Genomic DNA, 24,923 nt, shown 5'->3' with positions numbered 1-24,923 from the left:
TGCAATAAAAGGCAGTACAAATCGATAAATATAGTACGCACAAAGATTGAAGGAATAGTCTTTTCAGAAGTTTTCAGAAGTTTTCAGGAGTACTACTATAGAGAATTTATAACTCCTCAAAAACATTGGTCCAAGTGGTCTTCTGACATGGTCCGAGTGTAAAAGAAAACAGCGATATTGTCTGGCAGTTTCGGTTTGATTTTCATGAAATTAGAACTCAATCATCATTCGGGTGTAATGATGAAATATTTAAACGATTTTAAAATCAAAGAAATTTTTTTTTTTTTGACTTCTAGAGAGTCCACCAGCTAATATCATGACTTCTAAAGAGTTCACAAGCTAATATCATGATTTTTTTTTGTACAATCAGGGGCCATAATCCAGAAAATATCAAAAGGAACCAAGATCTTTGGGTCATAAACACATGTTTTAAGTTTCATCAAAATCAGATCAAAATCCAACATTTAGCGAGAGTCCACAACCTTGATATTACATACATGATTTTCGTACGATCAGGGACCATAATCCATGAAGTTGCGGTCCGATATGCGTGAATATTGAAAGGAACTGAGATCTTTAAATAATAAACATACATTTCAAGTTTCATCTAAATCAGATACAAATTACAACCTCTAGAGTGTCCACAAGCTGAAAATGTGATTTTTAGTACAATCAGGGGCAATAACCCATGAAGTTTCGATCCAATTCATGCCAATATTGAAAGGATCTGAGATCTTTTGGAGATAAACCCATTTTTCAAGTTTCGTCAAAATCAGATAAAAATTGTGACCTGTAGAGTGTCCACAAACAAGTCGTGGATGGATGTCTGGATTGGGGACGACGAAATTATACGGCCACATGAAAAATCAGGGGACATAATCCAGGAAGTTACATTCAGATATGCTTGAATATCGAAAGGAACCAAGATCTGTGTGATATAAAAATAAATTTAAAATCTCATCAGAATAGGATCAAAATTGTGGCCTCCAGAGGGCCCACAACCTTGATATGTATTTACACTATCTGCGTACGAGGGCTGGCCATTTTGACCGGTAGTTTTGGTCCGATTTTCACAAAATTCAAGCTCAACCATTTCTAGGGTGTAACGGTGATATATTCAAACGGTTTTTAAAATCGGACAAAAATTGTGACCTCCAGAGGGGTCATAGGATAAAAACATGGTTTTTCGTACAATCGAGGGCCATATTTCAAGAAGGTACAATCCGATATGGGCGAATATCGAAAGCAACCAAGATGTTTGGGTTATAATCATGCATTTCAAGTTTCATCAAAATCTACAGGGTCCACAACCTTGATATACCATATTTTTACACTATACGCGTACAAGCGGCGGCCATTTTGCCCGGCAGTTTTGGTCCGATTTTCACAAAATTCGAACGCAACCTTCCTTACGGTGTAACGGTGATGTAATCAAACGTTTTTTTTTTAAATCGGATAATAATTGTGACCTCCAGTGGGACCACAAGCTAAAAAAAGGGCGATTTTTCGTACAATCAGGGGCCATATTTCAGGAAGTTACAATTCGATATGCGCAAATATCGAAAGGAACCAAGATCTTTGGGTTATAAATATATATTTCAAGTTTTATCAAAATCGGATTAAAATTGTGACGTCTACAGAGTCCACAACCTTGATATACCATATTTTTATACTATTCACATACATTGAAGCGGCGGCTATTTTGTCCAGCAGTTTTGGTCCGATTTTCACGAAATTCGAACTCAACCTTCATTACGGTGTAACGGTGATATAATCAAACGTTTTTTTAAATCCGTTAATAATTGTGATGTCCAGAGGGACCACAAGCTAAAAGATAGGTTGCCTGGCAACAAAACATACGCCAACAGCAGCTCAATCGTCCGTGCGGTCGTCAAGGGTTGTCGCATATTTATTCCTTTGTACATAATTGGGGGCCTTTACAAGACAGTTCCATACAGATCAGATTATAAATTTTGTCGTTTGAGGGTTTACAAGGTTCTACCAACTGAAAAGATAGGTTGCCAGGCAACGAAACATACGCCCACAGCAGCTATATCGTCCGGGCAGTCAACAAGAGTTGTCACATATTTTTACTTTTTTCGGTAATGAAACATTTATAATACATTAAAATCTGATTAAGAGTAACAACTCATTAAGTAATTATCAGAAAAACATTAGAATTTGTTTGGTTTTTATAAAGTTCTGCCCCATGCTAACGTTTAGTATACAAAACTTTTAACATCATGGATTTAGCTGTTCACGTCATAAAGATTCTTGAAAATCAATATACTTGTTCGTCTCAAGATCTTAAACACTGTGTATAAATTTAAAGTCAATCGGATATTAACTTTAGCCTCTAGAGCGTCCACAAGAATTTTCAAAGTGATCAAGGGCCATAACTCTGGCAAAAATTATCGGAAATCACTGAAAATCACTAGGTTTCTTCGTCTCATGGTCTTCAACACTGTATATAAATTTAAAGTCAACCGGATATTAACTTAAGCCTCTAGAGCGTCCACAAGAATTTTCAAAGTGATCAAGGGCCATAACTCTGGCAAACATTATCAGAAATTGCTGAAAATCAATAGGCTTCTTCATCTCATGACCTCAAACACTGTGTATAAATTTACGGTCAATTGGATATTAACTTTGGCCTCTAGAGCGTCCGCAAGATTTTTCAAAGTGATCAAGGGCCATAACTCTGGCAGTAATTATCGGAAATAGCTGAAAATCAATAGGTTTTTTCGTCTCATGACCTTATACACTGTGTATAAATTTAAAGTCAATCGGATATTAACTTTGACCTCTAGAGCGTCCACAAGATTTTTTTGAAGTGATCAAGGGCCATAACTCTGGCAGTAATTATCGAAAATCGTTGAAAATCAATAGGCTTCTTTGTCTCATGACCTTAAACACTGTGTATAAATTTAAAGTTAATCGAATATTAACTTTAACCTCTAGAGCGTCCACAAGATTTTTTGAAGTGATCAAGGGCCATACCTCCGACAGTAATTATCGGAAATCGCGGAAAATCAATAGACTTCTTCGTCTCATGGTCTTCAACACTGTATATAAATTTAAAGTCAACCGGATATTAACTTAAGCCTCTAGAGCGTCCACAAGAATTTTCAAAGTGATCAAGGGCCATAACTCTGGCAAACATTATCAGAAATTGCTGAAAATCAATAGGCTTCTTCGTCTCATGACCTCAAACACTGTGTATAAATTTACGGTCAATTGGATATTAACTTTGGCCTCTAGAGCGTCCGCAAGATTTTTCAAAGTGATCAAGGGCCATAACTCTGGCAGTAATTATCGGAAATAGCTGAAAATCAATAGGTTTTTTCGTCTCATGACCTTATACACTGTGTATAAATTTAAAGTCAATCGGATATTAACCTTGACCTCTAGAGCGTCCACAAGATTTTTTTGAAGTGATCAAGGGCCATAACTCTGGCAGTAATTATCGAAAATCGTTGAAAATCAATAGGCTTCTTTGTCTCATGACCTTAAACACTGTGTATAAATTTAAAGTTAATCGAATATTAACTTTAACCTCTAGAGCGTCCACAAGATTTTTTGAAGTGATCAAGGGCCATAACTCCGACAGTAATTATCGGAAATCGCGGAAAATCAATAGACTTCTTCGTCTCATGACCCTAAACACTGTGTATAAATTTAAAGTCAATCGGATATTAACTTTAGCCTATAGAGCGTCCACAAGCAATTGTGGACGCCGGACGGACGGACGGACGCGACAACAATATACGACCACATTTCAATGGGGGCGTATAAAAAGGGTCTCAACTCTGGAAGTAATCTACAGAAATTGTTGAAATTTGACAGGCTTTTTCGTTTTACTAATTTAAATAATGCATATAAATTTCATACAGATCACATGATCCCTTTTGTCATTCAAACTTTCACAATCGCCATTACTCTAGAAATTAATGACGGAAATTGCTGATATTCAATAGAGAGAGAGAGAGAATGGGGTTTAACGTCCACTCGACACAAACTAGGTCATTTCGGGACTAACATATGGTTTAATTTACATAATTCGCTTGCGCGTAGGGGCCTTTAGCAGTGGGAGGAAACGGAGATATTCAATAGACCTGTTTCACAAATTTAAATGATGCATATAAATTTCATACATATCTGATGATAACTATCATCAATCGAGCATTATCAAGGTTAAACAAAGTGAAACAAGGGCAATAACTCTAGAAGTAATTAATGTAAATTGCTGAAATTCAATAGGTTTTTTCGTTTCACTAATTCAAATCATGCACATAAATTTCACAAAGATAGGGTGATAACTTTTTGCGTTAGAGCGTTCACAAGGATCAATAAAGTGAAACAAGGGCCATAACTCTAGACGTAATAAACGGAAATTGCTGAAATTCAATAGGCTTCTCCGTTTCACTAACCTAAATAATGCTTATAAATTTCAGAAAGATCGGATGATAACTTTTGACGTTGGAGCGTTCACAAGGTTCAATAAAGTGAATCAAGGGCCATAACTCTAGACATAATAAACGGAAATTGCTAAAATTCAATAGGATTCTTCGTTTCACAAGTTTAAATAATGCATGTAAATTTCACAAAGATCGAATGATAACTTTTGGCGTTGGAGCAATCACAAGGTTCAATAAAGTGAAACAAGGGCCATAACTCTAGACGTAATAAACAGAAATTCAATAGGCTTCTTCGTTTCAGTAATCTAAATAATGCATATAAATTTCAGAAAGATCGGATGATAACTTTTGGCGTTAGAGCGTTCACAAGTTTCAACAAGCCAACAGTGAGGCTGATGTCCCCCGCCGAAATAGGAAAATAATTAGAGGACACATATAAATTTATCACAAATTATCTTTTACAAAGTATTGAACAATCAAACAGTATATCTTTACTTATAGTCTAAGCATACAATGTTTTTGATGGAATAATTATAGCATATTAAGGGGAAAACATGCTCTATGCCTACAGATCTAGAGTTTGGTTGCATCAACGGGTCTATTTTCCATCTTGCTGCAAGTTGTGCAAAGTTCACTGTTTTCTTTCTGTCATTAAATGTCAATTCATTATTGCATACTACATATTTAATTAATTTATAATAGTTTCTTTTTCAATTTGTTTTTTCCATTTATTTGTTTATTTACCTTGCCTATATTCATTGTATTGGATTGTATTGGAATTGCTCAATTGATGCTTTTATCAATACCTGGTTATAATAATTTTGAACATTTTAACTCAATTCGAAGGAGTGTGACGGACAGACAGACAAACAGACGACGGACGAACCCATTTTAATAGTCCCCTGCTTTCTTCGAAAGGCGGGGGACAATAACCATACACACCAATTTTGAACATTTTAACTCAATTCGAAGGAGAGTTATTGTGTTCCAAAGTCTCAGCAAATCAAATTGCTTATCGCTCTGCTTAATCTGAGCAGAAAATGCTCATTATCGATCTTAGTCAAGGTATTACTGTAATGAAACTATACACCAAGTTTCATCACTCTCACTTAATTAGAACTAAAGTTATAGTGTCCCAAAGCATCAACCAATCAAATTGTTTATCTACTTAATTAGAACTAAAGTTATAGTGTCCCAAAGCATCAACCAATCAAATTGTTTATCTCTGCTTACCCTAAGCGGAACGGAAAGACAAACAGACAGACGGACGAACCCATTTTAATAGTTCCCTGCTTTCTTCGAAAGGCGGGGGACAATAAGCATGAACATTTACTCAATTCGAAGATCAACCAATCAAATTGTTTATCTCTGCTTACCATAAGCGGAACGGACAGACAGACAAACAGACAGACGGACGAACCCATTTTAATAGTTCCCTGCTTTCTTCGAAAAGCGGGGGACAATCAAAGTAGGAGAGTTATTGTTTTCCAAAGTCTCGACCAATCAAATTGCGTATCGCTCTGCTTACCCTGAGCAGAAAATGCTCATTATCAAACTTAGTCAAGGTATTACTGTAATGAAACTATACACCAAGTTTCATCAATCTCACTTAATTAGAACTAAAGTTATCGTGTCCCAAAGCATCAACCAATCAAATTGCTTATCTCTGCTTACCCTAAGCGGAAAATGCTCATCTTCGAACTCCATCAAGGCATTGACCTAATCAACACATACACCAAGTTTGAGCATTCTAGCTCAATTAGGAAGAGAGTTATCGTGCCCCAAAGTATCAACCAATCAAATTGCTTATCTCTGCTTACCCTAAGCGGAAAATGCTCATCTTCGAACTCCATCAAGGCATTGACCTAATAAACACATACACCAAGTTTGAACATTCTAGCTCAATTAAAAGTTATCGTGTCCCAAAGCATCAACCAATCAAATTGCTTATCTCTGCTTACCCTAAGCGGAAAATGCTCATCTTCGAACTCCATCAAGGCATTGACCTAATCAACACATACACCAAGTTTGAACATTCTAGCCCAATTAGGAAGAGAGTTATCGTGTCCCAAAGCATCAACCAATCAAATTGCTTATCTCTGCTTACCCTAAGCGGAAAATGCTCATCTTCGAACTCCATCAAGGCATTGACCTAATAAACACATACACCAAGTTTGAACATTCTAGCTCAATTAGGAAGAGAGTTATTGTGTCCCAAAAAGTGTGACGGACGGACGGACGGACGGACGGACGGACGGACGGACGGACGGACGGACAGACAGACAGACAGACAGACAGACAGACAGACAGACAGACAGACAGACAGACAGACAGACAGACAGACAGACCCATTTTAATAGTCCCCTGCTTTCTTCGAAAGGCGGGGGACAACAAAGTGAAACAAGGGTCATAACTCTAGACGTAATAAACGGAAATTGTTGAAATTAAATAGGCTTCTTCATCTCACTAATGTAAACAACATATATCAATTTTAAAACAATTGGATGATAACTTTTGGCGTTAGAGCGTTCACAAGAAATTGTGGACAATGGACGGACGGATGGACGGGGGCGACGGCAATATACAGTCCACATTTCAATGTGGGCGTATAAAAAGGCAATATTTCCGTACAATCAGGGGCCATAATTCAGGAAGTTTCATCAAAATCGGATCAAAATTGTTACCTTTACAGTGTCCACAAGCTAAAAACGCGATTTTTCGTACAATCAGGGGCCATAATCCATGATGTTACGGTCCGATACATGCCAATATCGAAAGGAACCGAGATCTTAGGGAGATAAAGCTATATTTCAAGTTTCCTTGAAATCGGATAAAAATTGTGACCTGTAGAGTGTCCACAAAAAAATTGCGGACGGACGTCCGGACGGACGGACAAACAGGGGCGACGACAATATACGTCCACATGAAAATGTGGGCGTATAAAAAACTTGATAGTAATTATCTACGAGAATGAAATGGTCATTTAAACTTACTTAAATTATGTATCATAATAATATTAATACCGGTATTCTTATTTTTTTTGTTTTCATTTTTCAGCCAGATTCCATCGATGCACTTATGATCATATTGCTCAACCAAGACCACCATCCAAACCCCAGTTCAAGTAATTTTTTTTGATAAACCTGCAGTAGTTGAATCAAAGGTTTTAAGGTAACAATGGGTTTATCAGCGTTAGAATGATTATTTCCGGTCACGTGCTCACAATATTAGTCATACAGAGGCTTAGAATCACTGTCTTGTAGATGGTGTCTTATGTCCTACACTGGGGCTTTGGGTTTTCGAATGGTTAACACATGCATTTTAGATCATAAGAGCTGTCAGTGAGTCAAGTGAGGTGGTTTTGAACTATTCAAACCAATACTTGTATGTGGCAAGGCTCGTCTGTCCAATCTCATGGGTTTCCTCCTGGTCCCCCTACGCGGAAAGGAATTATTGAAATAAAATTGGACAATTTGTCAGTCCAAAAATGACCTATCTAGTTTGAGTTGACACTACAAAATGTTATATATTATTTAAGATATATTTCATTTAGATCCTGCTATAAAGTACACACATTTTTTATGCAAGTTATGGTAATAGCATGAAATTAAAATTGAGAAAATTGTGTTAAACATACATTATGCAAGAGCTAAATCTGATTATTGCAAATCTTTATTTAGACTTCAGATGTCATAGAAATTATAAATTAGATCTTTATTTACACAACAAGCACAAAATCAACTCTGTAGACCCACGGATGGCTTGAATTCAGCTTGGATTTAAACGGGATTTCGTTGACTGATATAATTTTAAATGGCGTCGTGAGCGGAGATTAACCGTTACGTTGACGTCATACTCCTGGATCGAGGCTAAATAATAGAGTGTACGAAGCGAGGCCATTGTTAAGCGATGCCTTAACAAATGACATCTACATGTAAACTATTTAAAGTGCAATAAACTAAGTAAACACAGATAATGACAAATTATACAATTCCTGGAGATCGTGTGATGACTAATACAGACGAACAGGTCTTTTGTCTTAATAATATCAATAAAAATATTTTTATTTCCCCAATAGGCACGACGCCACTGGTATACCTATAGACAGCAGAGATTATGTAGGTGGAGTTAACGCCTGTCAATCAAACGATCGGCTATACTAAGAATCGGTGAAGATGGAATTCAATCCCGTTTCTAGTCAATAATTACACTGGTGATAACTATGTTCAGAATAAAGTAATTTGACTGAAATTTTCAATATATTCTTCTTTCATCATCTATTTTTAAACTGTTATAGAAAGAATGGCTAACTCCATATAAAAATCTCCCATAATGTATCTTTAATGCTGTATTTTTTTTATTAATGGCTAGTCTAATTATTTTATTTATTAAAATTAGACGCCATGTTTTAGCAGCAAACAATTAAAATATTTTACTGCCGTATTTACAAAATTAGTCTCTGGTATAAAAATTTTGAATATAATTATTATGTATAAATTTTATATAATTATGAATTTTGTTACATAATCACAGATTATCTGATGTTATAGACGCTTCGCTATCGACATCCCTGGAGTTCTTGGTCTATGTGATTATGTAACAATTAGTTAACCTTACCTTGTTGGCATGTCTTATTTAAACTTTCTTTGATGATAAGCAAATGTTAAACCTGATATGATACATGATACATCAGCCAGATGTCTAATAAGATTCTTTTGTCTGGAAGGGTTTATAAGCCCAGAGAACAAACGAATCGAGGTAGAGGTCCGGCCAGGACAGGCCATGCAGGTCTGGAGTTAAGACCGGACAACGATCATGTAATGTAAGTTAGTTAGGAGTTGGCACACTCGTGCCTAGCCAAGCTACTACCATGGCTCCCTCAACACAAGCTAATTACGGAGTCTTAAGTTTTGTATATAATATGTTAGAAGAAGAATAAAAGTATTATAAGATGCTAAACTAGTCTTGTCATCCAGAACTTGATTAAAGAACCAATACTGTCACAATTTCTTTACAGAGTTTCTATAAAGTCAAATCAGATTGAGTATGAAAACTGTGAAGAAAACGCTTTGATTAATAAAATGGTACAGACAGAGAATATAGTTGATGCTATCGCAGGTTAGTTAAACTCATTTTATAGACATGTACAATTTTTTTATAAGATATGTTTAAATGTTCAACTTAAAAACATGATGATTTTGAAAGAAATTGCTGCATGGTTTCTTTTTCAGGATATATTCTCTCTATGCAGAATCCTGTCTTGTAAAAGTGACAAAGTTGCAAAATTGAGCCCCAGTTAAGAGAAGTTGTCCCTGAATCTGAAACCAGTGAATATGGTTTCTAGACAATTTATATTCATCATCATTTGGGATTAAAAAGAAATCTTTCAGTTTATTACATGCTTCTGTAAGTGTCATATCTCGAGCTGAAAAAGGACATTTAATTTCAATGAGCCCAGTCTCGCCTTTATCATAAACAATTGCATCTGGTGTAGGACCTAAAAATGGAAAAGCTGGATTTATTATAAGTCCAATATCATGAATATGATTCCCGGACTGTTTGATATACATTTGTTTAGCAATGGTTTCGTTTGCTTGCTCATAGAAGTGGGAACAGAATAAAAATTACTTTTGTCAAATGTGTTTTTTTAAAAATGAATCGTTTATTTCTTTCTTTTCATAACAGCTCCAAAATTTGAGGCAGTAACACCACACTTTCATTCATCCAGGTGTTATTATTTCTTGTGGATCTCTCTATTTTTATGGCTTCATCTTCCTTTACATCTATTTATTTCCACTCAACTTTCATCTTTTCTATCTGATTTAAATCTAAATGTACATCAACTTGTTTTGGAAAAACTATTTCACCACATTTATCAGAGTTCTCTTTCTCGGTTGAGTTGTCACTTGAATAAGGGGTGCCTGAAATACATATTGTAATCTATTTACTGTATATATTTTTCAGGATTTCAACCGATGGACATCTTGGCCCTTGATGCAGAAAATATGAAAATGAAGGAAGAATATGCAAAGTTAATTGTGGAAAATGAAAATCTTAAACACAATCATTTTCTTCAAGTAGATAAAGGAACTAGTATGAAACCATCAGTGCAATGTTTTAGCTGTTCAACTTTAAAAAAGATTCATTTCAATATTATACTGGCTTTCCTTATGACTGTTTTTATAAGTTACCGTTTGAATTTTCTAAGAATAGTAGCATTTAGTGTTTCTCTGGACGATCAACGTCTATTAGTGCTAATAAAATTAAGACAGGACTTTTATTTTAAACGCATATCAAATATGTTTGGAATTTCTTCTCAAGATTATAGCTGTTCATTCACTAATTGGATCAATTATATGTTTTATAGACTTCACTCTCTTGTTATATGGCCACACAGAAATATTATTATTGAAAATATGACAGAACAATTTAAAACTGATTATGGCTGACTTGTCTGTTGCATTTTAACAAATGTTATGTGATTCCTTATTGAGAAATAACCAGCAGCTGTCAGGCAGGATACGCCCACATTTTCAAGAGATGGATAGAGAACATGCTAAAAAGAAAGTGATTTTTCCTACAATCAAGGGCCATAATTCATGAAGTTACAATTCGATATGCGCAAATATCGAAAGGAACTAAGATCTTTGGGTTACTAACATGCATTTCAAGTTTCATCAAAATCGGATTAAAATTGTGACCTCTACAGGGTCCACAACCTTGATTTACCATATTTCTACACCATTTGCATACAAGCGGCGGCCGTTTTGGTTTGATTTTCAGGAAATTCGAACTCGACCTTTATTAAGGTGTAACGGTGATATATACAAACGATTTTTAAAATCAGATAATAACTGTGACCTTCAGAGGGACCACAAGCTAACATATAGGTTGCCAGGCAACGAAACATACGCCCACAGCTGCTAAATCGTCCGAGCGGTCGACAAGGGTTGTCACATATTTATTCCTTTGTAGGTAATTGGGGGCCTTTACAAGACAGTTCCACACAGAATAGATTATAATTTTTGCCGTTTGAGGGTTCACAAGGTTCTACAAACTGAAACGAGGGACTCAACTCTGGAAGTAATCTACAGAAATTGTTGAAATTTGACAGGCTTTTTCGTTTTACTAATTTAACATAATAAGTGCGTAGGTCGTTATATAACGTCCTGGACAACTGCAACTCACTGTGTGTAGGGCGTAATATAACGCCTTGGAGGTATTTTTCCCAACCTATTCTTAAAACATAGTTTGTCACTTGGGGTAATCCCTTGGGAATTCCCCCACGATCGCAGCATGTGTAGGACATTATATTACGTCCTGGACAACTACCACTCACTGTGTGTAGGGCATAATATACTCTTCAAAAGATAGGTTGCTAGGCAACAAAACATACGCCCACAGCAGCTAAATTGTCCGGGCAGTCAACAACTGTTTTCGCATATTTTTTACTTTTTTTGGTAATGAAACATTTATAATACACTAAAATCTAATTAAGAGTAACAACTCATGAAATAATTATCAATCTGAATTCAATTGGATGATAACTTTTTTCAAAGAGATCAAGGGCCACAACTTTGGCAGTAATTATCGGAAATCGTTGAAAATCAATAGGATTCTTTGTCTCGTGACCTCAAACACTGTGTATAAATTTAAAGTCAATCGGATATTAACTTTGGCCTCTAGAGCATCCACAAGATTTTTTCAAGTGATCAAGGGCCATAACTCAGGATGTAATTATCGAAAATCGCTGAAAATGAATAGACTTCTTCGTCTCATGACCTTTAACACTGTGTATAAATTCAAAGTCAATCAGATATTAACTTTGACCTCTAGAGCGTCCACAAGATTTTTCAAAGTGATCGATGGCCATAACTCTGGCAATACTTATAGGAAATCGTTAAAAATTAATAGGCTTCTTCGTCTCATGACCTTAAACACTGTGTATGTCAATCAGATATTAACTTTAGCCTCTAGAGCGTCCACAAGCATATGTGGACGCCGGACGGACGGACGGGCAGGGGTGACGACAATATACGACCACATTTCAATGAAGGCGTATAAAAAAGTAAGGGATATTGAAATGCAAATACCTATGCAGGTTGTGGTATGATAAATAGTCATGGACACTTGACATGCTTTGATAGTATGTTCACAGATGAAGAACTTACCGCCCCAACAGAACCACTGTGCTGCATGTGCGACACGCAACAGCGCCATACAGGTGGGAGGGGTTCATTGTCAAATTTGAAACTTCAAGGAAGGGTTGATGAAAACTGCCGCTTGTTGGTTTATCCTATCCATGTTTGCTTTCCTATCGGTTCTTACATAAGATTTACTTTTTAGCGTATATTTGCTTTAGTGTGTTACGTTTAATTTGATCGGGAGATGTGTTCGTCGACGTCAACGTAAACTAGACTAAATAATCGATAATTGCCGATAATCGCCGGTAAGTGTTTTGAAAATCGATTATCGATACAGTTTTAAAATATCGATTATCGCGCAATTATAGGTACTTCACTTGCAAGAACAAGTCCATAAAAATAACCCTTATCACTGTATTCTTTGCAATGCATGCTTGGGCCTAGAACTGTAATTAAACAGAATAATCATAATAAAACACACACGTCTGTTGGGGTTTTTTCACGCGAGACGCAACCGGTGAGAAAAGTTGGCCGCTTATGTCATGATGAGAGCCAATGGTTTCACGTAACATCCAGTTGTGTCCCTTATTTTAACTCTTCAGTTCTTTCGTCTTCTCTGTTTCTAAGTCAAACACGTACTTTCCCTTTATAAAATTTATTAATTTATTAAGAAATTTGCGAAGAAATGTCTGTAGAGCAAATTTTTAATTTCCCCAGTACGAAGAAAACACTGCAAGAAATAAACTGTTACGGCGAACTGAAGAATTTGTTTGATGTGATCAAAGGGAAATAACTACATTTTACTCAGTATTATTCAGGTCATAAGCGACAAAGATATGGCGAGCGGTGGCGGGTTCTGTCTTCCAAACGAAGTTGATTGAGTTTCTTTCTACACCTTGGTTTTGCTATGGAATGCTATTATTTTATTGTCAAATGTCAAATTAACGGAAAATAAAAATTCTACATGTATACAGAATGATATCACAGCATAAACTCACATATAATTTGTGTACAAATTATGATTGTTTTCAAACCAATTCAACAATTGTAAGTCAAAATAATTTGCCGATATTATCGATTATCAATCGGCGGATGGTCAGCGATAATCGATACTTGAAACAGGATCGATTGCCAGCCCTAGCCTACCGACAACACTGCAAGAATTGGCCGTGGCACTGCAAGAGGAGTGGGTCAGATTGCCCCAAATCATGATTGGACGGTTGATTAGGAGCATGCCATGAAGAATTGCTGAATTTCTGAAGAATTGTGACCTGTAGAGAGTCCACAAACAAATGTGGACGAACGTCCAGACATACGGACGGACAGGGGCGACCACAATATACGTCCACATGAAAATGGAATATAAAATACTGCATTATGTCTTTGTTACTGAAAATACTGGGGGATAACTCATGATAAATATTGTTTTTATTACAGTTTTGCATCTGTGGTTTTGCTGAAAGATAGGTTGCGAGGCAATGAAACATACGCCCACAGCAGCTAAATCGTCCGGGCAGTCAACAAGTATTGTCGCATATTTTTACTTCTTTCGGTAATGAAACATTTATAATAGAGCGTCCACAAGATTTTTTGAAGTGATCAAGGGCCATAACTTTGGCAGTAATTATCGGAAATCGCTGAAAATCAATAGGCTTCTTCGTCTCATGACCTTAAACACTGTGTATAAATTTTAAAGTCAATCGTATATTAACTTTCGCCTCTAGAGCGTCCACAAGATTTTTTCAAGTGATCAAGGGCCATAACTCAGGATGTAATTATCGAAAATCGCTGAAAATGAATAGACTTCTTCGTCTCATGACCTTTAACACTGTGTATAAATTCAAAGTCAATCAGATATTAACTTTGACCTCTAGAGCGTCCACAAGATTTTTCAAAGTGATCGATGGCCATAACTCTGGCAATACTTATAGGAAATCGTTAAAAATCAATAGGCTTCTTCGTCTCATGACCTTAAACACTGTGATCAAGGGCGATAACTCTGGTAGTAATTATCGGAAATCGCTGAAAATCAATAGGCTTCTTCGTTTCATGGACTTAAACACTGTGTATAAATTTAAAGTCAATCGGATATTAACTTTGACCTGTAGAGCGTCCACAAGATTTTTTTAAGTGATCAAGGGCCATAACTCTGAAAATCAATAGGCTTCATCGTCTCATGGCCTTAAACACTGTGTACAAATTTAAAGGCAATCGGATATTAACTTTGACCTGTAGAGCGTCCACAAGATTTTTTTAAGTGATCAAGGGCCATAACTCTGGCAGTAATTATCCGAAATCGCTGAAAATCAATAGACTTCTTCGTCTCATGACCTTAAACAGTGTGTATAAATTTAAAGTCAATCGGATATTAACTTTGGCCTGTAGAGCATCCACAAGATTTTTTGAAGTGATCAAGGGCCATAACTCTGGCAGTAATTATCGGAAATCGCTGAAAATCAATAGGCTTCTTCGTCTCATGACCTTAAACACTGTGTATAAATTTAACGTCAATCGGATATTAACTTTGGCCTTTAGAGCGTCCACAAGATTTTTTGAAGTGATCAAGGGCCATAACTTTGGCAGTAATTATCGGAAATCACTGAAAATCAATAGGCTTCTTCGTCTCATGACCTTAAACACTGTGTATAAATTTTAAAGTCAATCAGATATTAACTTTCGCCTCTATAGCGTCCACAAGATTTTTTAAAGTGATCAAGGGCCATAACTCTGGTAGTAATTATCGGAAATCGCTGAAAATCAATAGGCTTCTTCGTTTCATGGACTTAAACACTGTGTATAAATTTAGAGTCAATCGGATATTAACTTAGACCTGTAGAGCGTCCACAAGATTTTTTTAAGTGATCAAGGGCCATAACTCTGGCAGTAATTATCGGAAATCGCTGAAAATCAAAAGGCTTCTTCGTCTCATGACCTTAAACACTGTGTATAAATTTAAAGTCAATCGGATATTAACTTTGGCCTGTAGAGCATCCACAAGATTTTTCAAAGTGATCAAGGGCCATAACTCTGGCAGTAATTATCGTAAATCGCTGAAAATCAATAGGCTTCTTCGTCTCATGACCTTAAACACTGTGTATAAATTTAACGTCAATCAGATATTAACTTTGGCCTTTAGAGCGTCCACAAGATTTTTTGAAGTGATCAAGGGCCAGAACTCTGGCAGTAATTATCGGAAATCGCTGAAAATCAATAGGCTTCTTCGTATCATGACCTTAAACACTGTATATAAATTTAAAGTCAATCGGATGGACGGGGGCGAAGACAATATGGGCGTATAAAAACCTATACAAGCCCAAATGCAAGTGAGGATCCAATAAGTTGAGGGCCAATGGGTGTTATGCTCACCAAGTATGAGATTGGACTGTCCTTCAACGTTTGAAGATGTAGTATATTGGCATCTGATACTTGAATTTTTCTGAAAAAGAAAGTATTAAGCTACAAAGCAAGCATACCAGTATTTAAAGAAATTACATGTGACACTCCTTGAATTTTACCATACTTTTTGGATCAAATTTTTAACTGGATGATCACAATAATTACATCACTCCCAAAGAAGATTTTCTTATGTGGTGGCTGCCCATACATGTCATCTGAACACTTACCTGGTGTCGTTAAAATTAGCCATCACAGGCTTTCTTTTTCTGATTACATTCCCAGGTCTTGAAATTATAATCTGTGAAACAGTGTCTGGTTAAATTTTCGCCACCCGTGGCTTATCTCACTGCTGTGGTAAACTCGTTGATGATGGTTGAGAAGGGACATTTTTCTATCCTGCTATCTTCCATTTCAATCATAATTATTATTGTCAACACATGAGCACACTATTCTCTCATTCTAAAAATACAATGATTTTGTTAAGGTTAACAAGGCTCATATAAATAGGCCTACTACCAGTACTAGGCTAATATGAATTTGAAGATAAAAAATAGGACCTAATAGTCTATTCGTTGTCACTAATGTCAGACATATTTTAGCCAGGTGATTTAAAATTTAATCTTTTGATCTTTCAGTCTGATTGGTTTTATTCAGGTGATTTAACATGCCAATAACATAAGCAAGGCCTAATCTGCAATTATGAGTATGAGATTAAAATGCAATTTTTGGCTTTTCCTTATGACACGGGGAGATGCGTAGTGTGTAGAACCGATCTCTGAGTATTGACTAACTGGCGCAGAATATGTTAATTGTGGTTACTATTCATGGTAACTCGTGAGAAATATACGTGTTGTCAGTAGTCGCTTAAACCCATCAGTAATTACACCGTACGTCAGTATTCCTATAAATGGTCAGTAATTATCATAAGGTGAGTATTTAAGTTAATTGGTTAGTATTCCTTACATGTGTCAGTATGTATAAATAATGTGAGTAATTAAACAAGCATGAGTTATCCAAACATATCACTAGTAAGACGCATGCGGGAGAAACTGGAAAACATGTCACTAATTAAGAAAACATCACTATTTCGGCTACCGTTTACTATCTGGGTGAAACCGCCAGTTATCTTTGATCTGCGTCAGTAACTGGAACCGACATCAGTAGAGCGTGAAATCATTAACTATACAAATTTCTGGTGAGTTTTTCAAATAAGTATCGATTAAATTGTGACTTTTCCGTTATATCGTCACTACATTGTGAATAAATGATTATTAATATTCTCGAATCGGGGGAACTGTTTTTAAAGAATAAAGGATGGAGGTGAACAACAGGACTATTTGTTGGCGATTTCGATTACAGCTGTAGTGTGCAAAAGATACTGAAGACAGGGTATACAGATTGATACATAAATACCTTCATATTGTAAGCCACCCCAAGCACCCTGTCAATGCCGGTTGGTTTACGGGATTCCTCATTTTGTCAGGCCGATTTAATAAAGTTGTAACACATTCAAATCTCATTGTTTTCCCCTCCCATTACATTTCAGCTTCAACCTCTGTGTTCCCCAGGGGGCCACACTTCGAACTCGCTATGAACATGATTACAACAGTACAAGTTTGTACGTTTCTGCTCCAATAACGGAATGACTTTTAATTAATCTCGATTCATTAAAATATCATCAATATAACAACGTAATTGAAAATAAGTGAAAATCTATAAAAATGGTGAAATCTCGTCTGGCGTGGTGGGAGATAACGTCTTGCAATGTCTCTAAGGGTCTTCCATACTAGTGTACCGCGCAGTGACAAACAAACGGTACCCAGTATAAAATATACGATAGCCCAAGATTGTCATACATTACTGGTCTATGAAATTACTAATTTCGTATTTATATATCATAATGAACTTGTTGGGAACCTGTTATCTCACCTTCAGGTTTACAATAAATCGCTATTTAAACTGTAGAATAGACTATAAAAGTTGCTTTCAACTGCTTAAGAAGACAAGTCTTTCACATATGATGCTGAGACGTTATCTGCCATATTGCCGCTGACCAATAATTATTTGCCCTTTTTAAGGCCTGTTCGGAGCAATATTTTAATTCGTACATAAAACATTCCCCCCACTATTACCTTGCCCTTTTACATGATTTACTATTATGTACATTATGCGACTAAGAATATGAATTTGAACAAGTATTAAACACATAATGAAACAAATAAAAACATCAACAAAAATGCACAACAACGCGTCATGCAGAACAATCGCTAAGTGACGTGGTGCAATATAGTCCCTATGCCAATCCGTATCTCAAGTTATATAAAATTACGTATTACAAAAATACGATGTACAATGATTTATCAAGTTATTCCTAACACAACAATTATTTAAATAAGCATTTTAACCACATGAACTATAATCATGGTTCATGAATACGATATGTTGACACTTCTACGAATATGGCGGCATCATAGAACTGTACTAAAAGGAAGTCCGACTGGTCGTTTATGTTATACATCGCATGCGCGAAAGAGACCTACCCTACAATACTTCCGGTCTATTAACAACACCAGGTAATGTGTGGAGTCCGGCTATTTCTGTGCATAATTTATTTTATTATGGTTGTTTGTGCTTTATATGGATGTCCAGCACGCAAGACCAATAATCAGGGGCTATCATTTCACTGCCTGCCAAAGAATAATACAGAATGGAAAAATGATTTTTTGGGTGTTATTATTAGTGCAGGCAGAGCAGATAAACTCAACGAAAAAAACTTGGTGCTATGCTCCAGACACTTCACGTCTGATTGTTTCGAATCATGTCAATATTTTTTTTATATGGGTTATACATACATAAAGGTGTGGTGTTGAATAAATAAATGCATTCACATCATGAAGTATAAATGTAATACCGTAGTTTATCGAATGAAATAAGGTAAAAGTACAACTACAAAGATCAGATGAAGAAAGTGAAGTTTGTTATTGTTTATAAATAATCTGCTGTCGGCGTACGGTGGCACAATTTACCCAAATCCACCATTATTTCAGATCACATTATCATAATTTATATCTATATTTGGTAATTGCTTATAAATACCAAATTGTCATTTTTAATTTAATTTAATAACGTTTTTGTTTCAATAATAGTGCCAGTCGGCGGGTTACATTAAAATTTATTGCCAACTACATAAAATTTTCAGAAACGAAATAACAATTTTCATCGTAAAATAATAGCCAAGGTTGTTTTTTTTTTTTGTAGATGTGAGAAAGAAAACGGGTTTAGCATATCGTGTATTGAAGTCAGGAAGTGTCCCTACCTTGAATCTCCACGTTAAAAGTATTGTCGCAAAAGAGCTGGCTGCTCGAAAACCACCTGTAAGTTTGCATACTTTCATTTAAAGGAGCTAAATCGGTAATATTTTGGAGCTAGAAATAGGCACAAATGGGTCGCAACACATATAATAATATAATAGGAATTTATATAAACTATCTTACATTCAATCGTTTCTATTTTACTGTGAATTGTCATCAGTTATGTTCGGCGATACGCCTGAAGTCCCTACCGAAAGTCATTTTCTAGCGTCTGGTTATTCCAGTCAACATCGATAGTATTTATTGTGCATGCTCTACAAATAAGAATATGGCATTACCGTTTGATATGACATGTGGAATATATGTCTAGCCTCATTCTTTGAGCACCTTGATACAAATTGCACTGAAACGCATTATGGTACACGATTCGTGTACCAGTGGTAAAATGTTTATTTTGTCTGAAATATTGGATATCAGAAGCCCATATTTTCAAGGTAAGATCACCACACCAATGCTGATTTAAATTGCAAAAAAAATCGTGTTTTCAATATTGAAGATTTTGGATGAATGATATTGGGTTACGGACTTAGTTACTTTTTTCTGTTGCATATCTTCATTGTAGACTATTTGTAATAAAATAACATTCAATGTTTAATTATTTGATAAATTGTCTGCCCCTTTAGTTTGATATACATTATGCATATTTTAGTAATTTTATAATATAATGATAAGCAAACGACCCTACATATGACCACGTGGTTAAAATATGTAAATGGTACAACATGATATTATGGATCGAATCCTGTTGGGTTGGACGTGCCAATTGAGTGTGCCTTTGCCCTTTAGTTTGATATAAATTATGCGTATTTGAGTGATTTTATTATAATGATAAGCAAACAACCCTTCGTATGACCACGTGGTTAAAATATGTAAATGGCACAACGTGATCTTATGGATCGAATCCTGTTGGGTTGGACGTGCCAATTGCTTTTATTTCATTTTCTTGTATACAACGATCAATATTGAAATAAATTATGTGTATTTAAGTGATTTTATTATATAACAATAAGCAAATAACAATTGCATTACTGAATTGAATTATGAGGTAGTTTTCCAGATGAGCCTTGAACCCATGAATGAAAAGTGTGATGGTTATTGGGTTACTTACTCTGGTAATGACTGAGGGTTTAAGAGAATCTACCGGGTACATGGGATAACAAACTTGATAGAATTGAGATATTCTGATACATTTACATATTAATTTAATTTACATTTTACAGAGCTCTAAACTGCTCCGACCCATAACTTACTGACGTGAAATAGGCCAACTATGATTTGTAAAACATCATTACTGTTAAGGACTCTAGTAATTTTTTAAGTCTTTTCTTAAACCCTTTGTGAATTTTGAGACCTTGCCTTTTGATTTTGCAGTGAACTGTCCCAACACTCTTTTACATTTGTGATGTGCCCTAATAATAAAATATTTATTAATGCATAATTTCATACATTCCTTTAAGTAAATATCACCGTCATCATATTGTGGTGTACCTGACGGAGATGACACAGCACGGATAAAATCTTTTGTTAACTTATTTGAAAGACATGTTTTCAAAAACTCAGATATACTTATGTGCCTGGTAAGCTGGGATTTTGGGTATGTTAAGCCTCCACGATCTAGAATCTTAACAAAATTAAATGATGCGCTCTCAGAAGATTGGTGTGTCTTGATATTTTGTAACATATTTACTAATTGTTCTTTTCCCTGCACCTTGAGAAATTTTTTTAAAAGCTTTGATATAACAGAACCTGCAATATAACTTCTTTCTCCCCATTAATGACGGGCTGACATTCTGTATTTGTCACTGCTTGTGACTTGCATATGTTTAATTTTAAAAGCATCTCAAAGTATTTGATCGAAATGAAATGAAATGGAGTTTAACATCCTAGTATTTGATCAAGATGAGGGTAATTAAATGGCTATTAACATTTAAATTTTCAGCTATTTCAGATGATCATTGATATCCTTGGTATGCATGCGTGAAATTCTGACCAAGAATCGATTGGTTTAGCAATACCATTTGTGCAAGATACCAGATGATCAAAGCTCTTTTGAAGGCTTGAGTATAGAGAGGTTACAGAAAAACAACATAAAATTCAGTTACTCCTTTATTCATAAAAATGAAGTATTTAAAATACCACAGTAACTGAAACATGAAGTCCTAATAAATTATAATCTTTCCTTAAATTACAATAGTAATATGAAAATGAAATGGTGTTTATAATCCTACTGTTTTGCTGGGCTAATGAAGATGGGCATACGCCATGCAGTGTGCTATGAGAGAAATTTTGTGTAGACAGCCACGCTACCGCCCACTCTTTTGTCAAATTACAACAGCCAAGGGATCTTTTACATGTACACCAATGTGTACACTGGAATTCGGTTTTTCGTCCCATCCGAATGACTAGATAGCTGTCCTCGTCAGGCCCTCCGCCATGTACCACTGATCTGGGGAAGCCATGCCAGAAATATGGATATATTGTATATTACATAGCTAATCAAATATTTAAACATTATACAATATTAAAGATACATTATGGGAGATTTTTATAGAGAGTTGGCCATTCTTGCTATAACAGTTCAAAAGTAGATGATGAAAGAAGAATATATTGAAAAATTCAGTCAAATTACTTTATTCTGAACATAGTTACCATCGTTGTAATATTTGCCTAGAAATGGTAGCGAATTGTGTCTTCACCTTCGCTGATCGTTTGATTGACAGGCGTTAACTCCACCTACATATCTCGATTATCAAGTAAAGTTTTCAATGGCATACCGAAACGCTTTACAGCGGCCTCGCTAAGTACACTCTATCATTTAGCCTCGATCTAACTGACGTATTTTCATCAGGTTATCCCTTATTGGATTTCATCAATTAGTGAAATCCTATTTAAATCTGAGCTGTAGCCGAGCCATCCATGGGTCTACAGAGTTGATTTTGGTCTTGTTGTTTAAATAAGGATCTAATTTATAATTTCTATAACATCTGAAGCCTAAATTAAGACTTGCAATAATCAGATTTAGCTCTTGCATAATGCATGTTTAACAATTCATTATGTAAGAGCTAAATCTGACTAATTACAGGGTTTTATTTTGACTTCAAATGATGTATAAATTATTCTTTAAACATTTATTCACATATAATCAACTCTCTAGAGCATCTGATGACACAGATGTAAACATTAAAATACAATCTCCATTTAATGATTTAAATTTATAATGTGATCACCATTTAATGAATGAATATAAAAATGGAAAAGCAAGGCTTAGTCTTGATTAACAATGCTACAGTAATAAACACTACTTGCCAGATCTTGTCAAAAATTCAAACATCGCTTAGAATAAAGTAATTTGAGTGAAATTTTCAATATATTAATTTAATTTTGAATGATTTATTTCGGAACTATAATAACATGAACAGCCAACTCTTACCTAAATTCCAACCTCGTGGGTTTTCTCCAGGACCTCCGGTTTCCTCCCACTGCTAAAGACCCCTACGCGCAAGCGAATTATGTAAATAAAATTAAACCATATGTTAGTCCCGAAATGACCTAGTTTGTGTGGAGTGGACGTTAAACCCCATTTCTTTCTCTCTCTCTCTCTTACCTAAATTGTGTATAATGCATATTTAAAATTTAGAGTAATAAATACAACTAAAAATGCCCATAAAAATTAAAAACACTAGGACAAAATAAAAATAACAAGTTAATAAAACAAATTACATTCTTAGTTCACAAATTTATCATAATCACATCAACAAAGCAACAAAACAAAGATATTACAACACAATGAAGAAGAGTTTATAAGGATGTAGAAAAAATGGATAATGCTTCCTATTGTTTTTTAACTACTGAGATCAATCAATCATGTAATAATATTTAATCTTGAAAAAATGTCCAAACATCACAGAATTGATAATAATACATGAATGTAGTAGCTCAGTTACAATAAGGGGCGGGTGATATCTTTTTTCAGATATTTCAGTGTTCATAAAGCGATATAATTACATGTATATATATTGTGGGAATATGGAACAAGCTGTTAGTTGGGGAGATATAAACTGTATCAATTTTGATAAAAACAACATTTGATTTAATTTACTGACAATATTTGCGGATAAACCTAAGTTGTCTCACAATTATATTATAGTATAGATCTAGAGAGGGGTGCGTATGCCGTATGTTTAATAAGTTCTAGTAGCCTATAAAATTAACTTATTTTCAAGATGTTACATGCATTACATTAATAATGAAATTAAGTAAAACATATTTTACATATAATTCTTTTACACATAGATTCTAACACACACACACTTACAGCTGAGCCATTATCATTTGTGGTATTAGTACTAGCTGTTGACTTAATAATACTATCTGCCTCTTCTTCAGCAAAAACGAACTGGAAGTAGATTGTCATTATTTTTATTATTGATCACATTCCATTATTGTATTATAGATCAATCTAATCTTTGAATGACATTTAGCGATTAAACATAATATAATACAACACGTCGTGTGTATAATACTATATAGGCCTATAGTTATAGGCCTAGTGATTGTTATAAATGTGTTGTGTTATAGGCCTATTATAGATCAAGATCAGCACTTAAACATTTTATATTATTGAATAAAAAGCTGTTGAATTATATTCCGTATTATTTTAGAAATGGATTAAAAAAATTAACAGTGATAAAATTGTTTTTACTTACATCAATGACTTCATCAATCTCAATCAAATCGTACGACTTTGCTTTGTAAACAACAGCTATAGCTTCTACCGGAAATCACTTGGGGTAGGTCTATTTCGCGCATGCGATGTACAACATAATTCATCGTCCAATGACAGCTGCTGCAGGGTCAGCTATCCATATTATATACGATCCATGGTGGCATGTGACGACGGATCATGAGTAAGATAACATTACTTCATTTAACCTATGTTCTACTAGTAATATGGGCATACAATTTACATTTTATGGATTTAACTGTTACAATAAATATATGCTAATTCATTAGTAGGAATGGACATCATTTCAATCAAAGTAAGTAATTATTGTTTTTATTTGCGTTACGCGTGGTAATGGTACTGTAACATCGACATCACTCTGTACGTCGTTGATTTCGCTGCTGGGTTTGCTGTCGTTATACCATATAGTTAGGTTAAATCTTCCACTACACTGCCTTACTAGAGAAGGTCAGTAACATCATCAAGTTAACCTTTGCCAAAAGGCTAACAATATTAAAAACATCTACCAATTTGGTCTCTACACTATGAGACTTAACACAGACCCTCGGAAGAAGGCCTATAATATTCAAGTCTGCACACGGCTCACATATGTTGGCCGACTGAATGAAGGCCTATAATAATAACATTCCTGGATCAAGTCTGCACACGGCTCACATACGTTGGCCGACTGAATGAAGGCCTATAATAATAACATTCCTGATCAAGTCTACACATGGCTCACATATGCTGGCCAACTGGTTCTGGTGACTATTACAATATTTAAATATGCATTTAAATGTTCAGTGGCAAGGTTTGATTCAACAAATCTGTTTTCACTAAATTTATTGAAACATATAATATGGTAGTAGAT

General features: G+C 35.2%; 1 protein-coding gene across 3 annotated transcripts in view; it reads right to left on the bottom strand.

The window, feature by feature from the left end:
- Window positions 1-24,923, bottom strand: part of LOC126821183 (uncharacterized) — a 115,221-nt gene that overhangs the window by 25,874 nt on the left and 64,424 nt on the right. For 2 of the 3 annotated variants that reach the window (XM_056101397.1, XM_050549586.2), the window contains exons 5-7: window positions 16,186-16,417; window positions 15,929-15,998; window positions 10,047-10,339 (exon numbers count right to left, since the gene is read on the bottom strand). The gene's annotated coding sequence lies outside the window, so the exon portion shown is untranslated. The remainder of the gene's footprint in view (window positions 1-10,046; window positions 10,340-15,928; window positions 15,999-16,185; window positions 16,418-24,923) is intronic. The other variant, XM_050549587.2, reaches the window with a different exon arrangement.

This window comes from Patella vulgata, chromosome 5 (genome assembly GCF_932274485.2).
Source record: "Patella vulgata chromosome 5, xgPatVulg1.2, whole genome shotgun sequence".
Lineage (NCBI taxonomy): Eukaryota > Metazoa > Mollusca > Gastropoda > Patellidae > Patella > Patella vulgata.
The sequence above is the reverse complement of the archived record's forward strand: the minus strand, read 5'-3'. Positions and strand labels throughout refer to the sequence as shown.